Source organism: Rhagoletis pomonella, unplaced genomic scaffold (assembly GCF_013731165.1).
Source record: "Rhagoletis pomonella isolate Grant_MI unplaced genomic scaffold, Rhpom_1.0 Rhpom_scaffold_00009, whole genome shotgun sequence".
NCBI classification, from domain to species: Eukaryota; Metazoa; Arthropoda; class Insecta; order Diptera; family Tephritidae; genus Rhagoletis; species Rhagoletis pomonella.
The window spans coordinates 21,000,542-21,008,323 of NW_023458563.1; positions in this window are offsets into that span (position 1 = coordinate 21,000,542).

Consider the following 7,782-nt stretch of genomic DNA (forward strand, 5'->3'; position numbering starts at 1 on the left):
GCTTAAAATTCGGTAGGTAAGTAGTTTTTTAGCATATATTAGGATATATGATCCATTTTGTTCGAGAAGTGGACCAGGGACCGATCTGTTCGAAGAAATCGTATTTATGGTCCGATTTGCTTAAAATTTGGTACGTAGGTAGCTTTTTGCCTGGATAAGCTTATAGATTCCTGTTTTCCAATTTTCATGCAATTTCGAATATAAATAAGGGGTATTCTCTGAGTCTTGCAAAGCCCTTGCACGGTGCACAGATTGCACGGATTGCACTGAAAAAAACGGTTTTCGTATGGGACAGCTTTGCAAACCGTGCAATCCGTGCACCTTGGAAGTGCTTTGCAAGACTCAGAGAATACCCCTATAGCTTTAAGTAACGACCATATCAAGGGGCGAATTCGTCACTAGGCAAGATTTTTTTGCGCCAATCAGAAACAACGGATACTGTCAAAATATAATTATAATATATAATATATCTCAACTAATATATATTTAGAAAGCCGCTTGTTAGTTTTCGCAAGGCTCGAGAGCGGCTGAACCGATTTTTTTGAAACTGAGACCTGCCGCACGTGTCCCAAGGATGGTTTTAGGCTGAAAAGAATCTATATGTAAAGGGGGCGGGGCACTTCCCATACAAACCGAATTTCTAATGCTACATATCTCTGAAAGTGTGCATGGTAGAGTTTTGGAAATTGGTATGGAGATATACGAAATCAATCGCATACCCTTGGAGAAAAATTTTAGCTATTGTAAAAAGGGGTGTGACATCTCCCATACAAACCGAATTTTTCATACAGCTTTTCTCTGGAAATTTTTTGGTAGAGTTCTAGAGTTTTGTATGGAGATGTACGAAATAAATCGCATACTCTTGGAGAAAAATTTGAACTATTGGAAAAGGGAAACCCGAGAGGGAAAACCGAATTTTTCATACTGCCTATTTTGGAAGTGTTCATGGTAGAGTTCTGGAACTTGGTATGGAGATATACGAAATCAATCGCATACTCATGAAGAAAAAGGGCATCTCTTGGAAAGGGGGGCGTGGCACCTTCCATATAAATCGAATTTTTATACTGCATATCTCTGAAAGTATTCATGGTACAGTACCGGAACTTCGTATGGTGATATGTATATAGTTGAAATCAAGCCCATACTCATGGAGAAAATTTGGGCTATTTGAAAAGGGGTGTGAAGCCTAAAAACGTACCGACCTTTAGCTATCTTTGAATGAATTTTTTTATTCTTCTGTAGGTGTGTTTGTGAGTGATCTCCTCCTAAATGGTTGTACGGATTTTAACGAAACTTTTTGTGTATTTGAGTGCGTCTCTGGATGGTTTAGTTTCACAATTTAATCCGACATTTGGCGCTGTAGTTGAGTTATTACTAAAAATATTATTTATGATCCGATTTGGCTAATGTTTTAAATATGTATGCAATACTATTGCAAAAACGTGCTGCTAAGTGGTGCTGAAGTCGAGCTATTACTAAAAATAGCCAAGTGAGAAAAGGGGCCGTGAAGGTCAGATTAAATCGACCTGTTGCACCATTGAGTATATCGAACGCTCCTGCGTTGCAATTGGCCCAATGGATGTGATTTTCCAATATTATTATGCGTTCAAACTTTTAAGGTATTTCGTCTGAAATAAGTATATGTATATTGCATTTCTGTAGAACAATGATTCGCACCCATTTTGAAATTGCCACCTACTATACTGTAAAGCTTCTAGGACATTCACTACAGAACCGGGTCATTGTTGCCGCCAGGGAGTGAAGAGGAAAAAATTTATATCGCTTTGCGAATAACCGTGCTATGAAATGCCGCACAACTGAAGAATTTCAAGAACGGATATAACACTTCTCTTAGGTTATTTAAAGCGGCAAATGACCACCAAACCTTAATATTAGCAGACAAATGCGCCAATGAAAATCGTAAACGTGAATTGTTGGTGAAAATGTTGGACCAAAAAGATTCAATAAAATATATAAAAATTTTGGGCGGGACGAAGTTCGCCGGGTCTGCTAGTAATATTATAAAGTTCAAAATTTTGGAATTTTCGTTGTTTTCTGAACCTGTGAAAATATTCAAACTAACTTGCTGTGACTTTCAACTGTGTAAAATAATACAAATTCGAAAATATTACAAAAAAACTAAAAATTTAAAATTAAGTACATAATTTCATAATTATGAAAATTCAGTGAATTCGAAAAACTGATAGGCCTACTTAAATAACACAATACTTCGAGCTTAGCACACAGCTATAAATTCAAACTCAAGTGAAATTTGACACACTTTTTGCATGAATTAAAATTTTCAAAAGCATCCATTCATTAGGTTTGTTCCCCAAGCTTCTCGAAGTCACTTCGAGTTACATATACGCGCTCCGCAAGTAAGTTTTCGAGTTTCTTTGATATACGCTCACAGTTTGAACTTTGCTTGAGTTTTTCTACAAGTAGCTTGTGGGACAAACCTGTTATATATTCTTGTAATGATATTTCTCAATATTCAGTTGAATATTATGAAAATACATGTTATACAGTCTTGGGGGGGGGGGGGAATTTCCCCAATTTCCCCTACCTGGGTCCGCCACTGCATAAATGTATAGGTACAGTGGCGGATTTATCGTACAGGCAACATAGGCTGAAGCCTAGGGCGGCAGAATTAAGGGGCGGCAAAATTTAAGACAGCTAAATTAAAAGAAAAATATTTATTTGGATTCAGCTGCACTTGAAATTGTGTTTGTGTCTGTAAAATATTATTAATGATTCATCTCATTCAATACAATTCAAAATTAGAATTACGCTGCGAATTTTTCCTTAGTATAGCAGTCGTTGAAATTTCCATTTAACTTTCATTCACGCGGCTTAGAAACCTGACGGCGCGCCTGCGCGTGACGCAAAGAAACAGCCGACACGCTGCCCCGAGAACGAGAATCATCTAAAAGGTTACCACACTTGACAACACTGCCGAAAAACGAGCGTGCATTTTCGAGAAAATTCTTGATTCCAAGCCCACCAGTTTTTCATAAGTGTATCATAACGTGAATAATCTGAAGGTCAGCTTCCGTCGTATGTCAAATTAGGCAGTGTATCTGTGTATGGTCTTCTGTATGAAATGGTCTTTTTCAAGGCATACTGCACCGAAAAGAAGATTTTAAATTATTCTCCTCTGGAACTGTTGAAAATGCTGAGACAGGATAATCTGCAGATCTCTTACCCTAATGTTGAAATTGCGTTGCGGATGTTTGTTTCAATTCCTATTTCCAATTGTAGCGCAGAAAGATCGTTTTCTGTTTTAAAACGCGTGAAAAACTATCTCAGATCTTCATTGAGCGAAAACAAACTGAATGCTCTTGCGTTGCTGACTATAGAGTCAGATTTGTTTCTATCTATCGATTGTGAAGATATTATCCGCGAATTCGCAGCTAAAAAATCAAGACGTAAAGAACTGTGAAAAAGAAGTGTTTGAAAGAGGGTTTTTGTTGAATACCTTATCCATGCTGATGTCGAATTTGTTAATTCCGTTATGTATTTCATTATTAACGAACTATATTGTAATAAAGCACTGACAATAACAATCATATTTGATATATATATATATTTTTTTTTTTTCGTGAAAAAAGGGCGGCAAGTTATGAATTGCCTAGGGGCGGCAAATATTTAAATCCGCCACTGTATAGGTATGTACTGTTTTCTTCGAACATGTTTATACATATTGACCGCAGTTGAACCTTACATCTAGTTAAGCTCTAAACTACAATAAAACCCGCTTGGTAATGCGAATGATTCGCATCATTTTGAGTTCAAGGGAATCTCCTAACTGGCTCTCTTTAGCGCGTTTTCCATTACACCACGTAAAAATTTTGATATTTGTACATTTTTGAGCGCTGCTAAGTAAATATGCACAGGGTGAGCCAAATGAGACCCACTATCGTTAAACATGTATGACTTCTGTAATAATCATATGTTTTTATTAATTCATTTTTATATATTAAACACATTTTATGAAAATTAAGAAGAACTACATTTTAAAAATTTTACATCGGAAAAATGCCCACCATTTTACTCGACACCAGGGATGTTGCGAATATTTGCATTCGCATTCGTAATACGAATGATTCGCATCATTTTGAGTTTAAGGGATCTCCTAACTGGCTCTTTTTAGCGCGTTTTCCATTACACCACGTACTGTTTCTGGTTGCAGGCTTCGTATATCGTTTCGAATATTCTGCTTCCGATGTCTAATGTCCCCCTAAAAAAATTAGGCGCAGTTAAATCCGTTGAACACACCTCGTTCAAGGGAAATCTGAATTTTTAGAAATCAAACGTTCGCCGAAAATTTTTCGTTGTTGGTGGTCTTGCGGTAGTAATGCTTGCACAAATTTGAATTTCGTATGGGTGCACCTTAGTATTCAACTTCTAAATCATTCACAATGTTGTTCTGCAAATTCCCAATTGGCCGGAACGGCCGCGAGCTGAGGCAGAGGGATCATTTGCAACACTCTGCCGCACAGCTTCCACGTTGTCTTCAGTGTGGTAATTTTGATGAGCACCCCTTCCAGGATATTCGCCCACTGAACCCCGTTCCTCAAAACGGTCGACCAAGCTTCTAATCATGAAGGCTGTGGGAGCTGATCTTGAAATAAAATATTGGCGACAATTTTGCTGCGTCATAACAATTGATCGTTGACAGGAATATAATTTTAGTACATTGTTGTATACTATAAAAGTTTTCTTACACGATATGTATTTGCATGTATACTTACCACTTTTTACATATGGAAATGCCGACATATCATGCAAAGGCAAATTAGATTTGTTTCTGTACAAAGCAGATGCACGTACATACGAAATAGAAATGTTTCTAATTCCATCTGGCATACAGATAGAATCATTTGTGTTTGATTTATTTATATTTCAAAGAACGTAATTTTAAATCGTAAATTAAATACTGTGTATTTTACAGACAGATGTAATCACATACATATGCATCGAAACAGTCACATTTACAGATGGAAATACATATCGTGTAAGAAAACTTCAAGTATCCATTATAAATTTCAAAGAATGTTATTATAATTTGCAAAAAGAAAAATACAATACATTGGTAGGTCCCATTTGGCCCACCCTGTATATGCACATACACACATAATGTATGTCTCTGAATGCCCGTTTGTATAAACAAACTTTTGTGGAATTAGTTGTGGTCTCGTCTCTGAAGCAGGGGTGCTAAAGCGTTAAGGGTGAGTCCTCCACTAACATTTCATTGGTCAAGCAAATCAACCAATACCTTCTACGACCACAATTTTTCACACCCTCTTTCTCCTTGTGCGCGAGTTAGTATTTTTTATGTAGTTCTTGGGCTTTTATATTTTTTTCCTAGCGTAATATTTAGTGAGTACCAACGCCGAACTTTTATTCGCCAAGTTTAAGAGCACGATGCAGCGAACAAAGTCCGCAAACCGTTACTTTGGCTTGACCTATTTTGACAATCCTCAAGTAAAAGTAAACAACGCCTCACTAACTTCCCTGCATGAAATTAAACTAATTTGAAAGTAATTTATTAACTACTTTATTTTCAACAATAACTAATTGAAATTCTCACTTTTTTCGCCGCAACGAGCTCATTTATTTAACATGGCGATGTGTAGGGATGACAACGATTAATCATTTGATTAAATTAGTCGATTATTTTTATCCCATTTGCGATTTAATTGTATCGTAGTTTTGTATTTCATTAACCGATTAATTGTTAAATAATCGTAAAAATAGTTTCAAGAAATATGACTAAAATTGCAAACAAACCGCAAGATTTATGTACTCAAGTTCAGAGCATACAATGGTGTAAATAGTAGTGCATGTGCGCCCATTGTAAAAGCTACAAACCTAATGCTGAATTTCCAATAGGCATTGAAATGACAAAAAATTGGATCCATTTGCCATTTAATGCCAAGAAGAAATCCAGCACAAGTGTGACAACGTTACACACTCAAGCTGCACTAAGTTGGAAAGAGTGCTTTTGAATACTAGAACGAACCGAAAAATGGCGTCCGTAAAATTATCGACAATGGTTCAAATATTGTAAAAGCATGGGGCATAACCTTTTTTTTGCACCAAATAGGGGAAATTTCCCCTCCCAAATCCGAGTCGGTCAAGAGATCTGAGTTTAGTTAAGAATTTCAATTACACTCTTGGTATTGTGATTCTACTTCCGGAACAAATTCGTGCTAATTAAAATTTTTTTGTGATATGAAATTGGCCATTATTATAGATTTTGCCGCTGAACTTATATCTGAAAAATATTCACAGCATTTTAAAATATATCTTTTGTCCTTCCACAAGCCGCACAGTGTGCCTTTTGAACACTGCACGCGAATTAATCGTAGCGCTTTCGACACAAGCAGCATTTTAATACTAATCAAAATGGTTTGAAAGCTAAAGTAAATCCCTTTCAATTGTGACCACTGAGCCCCTTGACCTTAAAAAAATTGGTGAAAAGTAGTGTTCTTCGAAAAAAACATACAAAATACACGGGATTTATTCCAAAACAAAAAAGTTTTTTATTTTTTGTTATACTAGTATTATAGATTTTGAGACGAGCAACACGATTTCACTGTTCAAAATTCGAAGAAAAATTTGAACACCTTAATTTAAAAAATGCATTATTTATTGCATTTTTTCTATTTGCATGTAGCTGTGCATCCTTCACTCAATTTTATATCCCTCGAACAATTAGTGCAATTCAAGACCTTTAATTTGAGCCAAGGTAGAAGCCTCTAGTCCCTTTGAGAGCCAAGTTATAACAAACTTCGAAACTGCTGTACTAGTTTTTACTCCGAAATTAGAAAAAAAATTGCGTAAAATGTCGAATGAAATTTCGAAGTTTAACTTTAGAATCGTAGTAATTTAGCTCTCAAACGGCCCTCTAGAGACTTATACCTTGGCTTAAATTAAAGGTCTTGTATAGCACTAAAACTGACTTGTTGTTCGAGGGATAAAAATTGTGTGAAGGATGCACAGCTGCATGCAAATAATAAAAAATGCAATATATAATGCATTTTTCAAAATGAGGGGTTGAAATTTTTTTTCGTTTTTTAAACAGTGGATACGTGTTTCTTGTCTCAAAATCTATAATATTACTATGATAAAAAATCCAAAAGATGTTATTTTTTTATATATCCGTTGGATTTTGCATGTTTTTTTTTCAAAGAACACTATATTTGACCAATTTTTTTAAGGTCAAGGAGTGAGTGTTGCTCAATGGCAATGTTTTTCCTTGAAAGGCAATTAAATTAGCTTTCAAAGCCATATTGCTTCATATCAAAATATTGCTTCTGTCGAAAGCGCTATGATTAATTAGCATGAAGTGTTAAAAAAGCACACTGTGTGCCGTCGAGTTATGGCGGGATCGCCTTTTTTGTGGATTGGGCAGAGCACACTTAAATTCCAGTCGTCGGGCATGCGTTCATCTGACCAACTCCTCGCCACCGTACTCAGCTGGCAGGCTGTCAGCTCCAGCAGCTTTGTTTTTCTTCAACATTCGTACCTCGTCACAGTCAGTTGATGGATCGGGTGATCGGGTTCGTCTTCTACACTAATTTCAGTGCTGCTACCATTCAGTAGGGTGTAAAAGAGTTCCCTCCATAATTTGGGTACATTCTGGACATCGGTCACTAGGTCGCCATTGTTGTTCTTACAGGAGTACGCCCTGGTCTTGAAACCTTCCGTAACTCTCCTAACCTTCTGGTAAAATTTTGAGGCGTTTTTCCTGTCGGCTAGCATTTCAAACTCTTC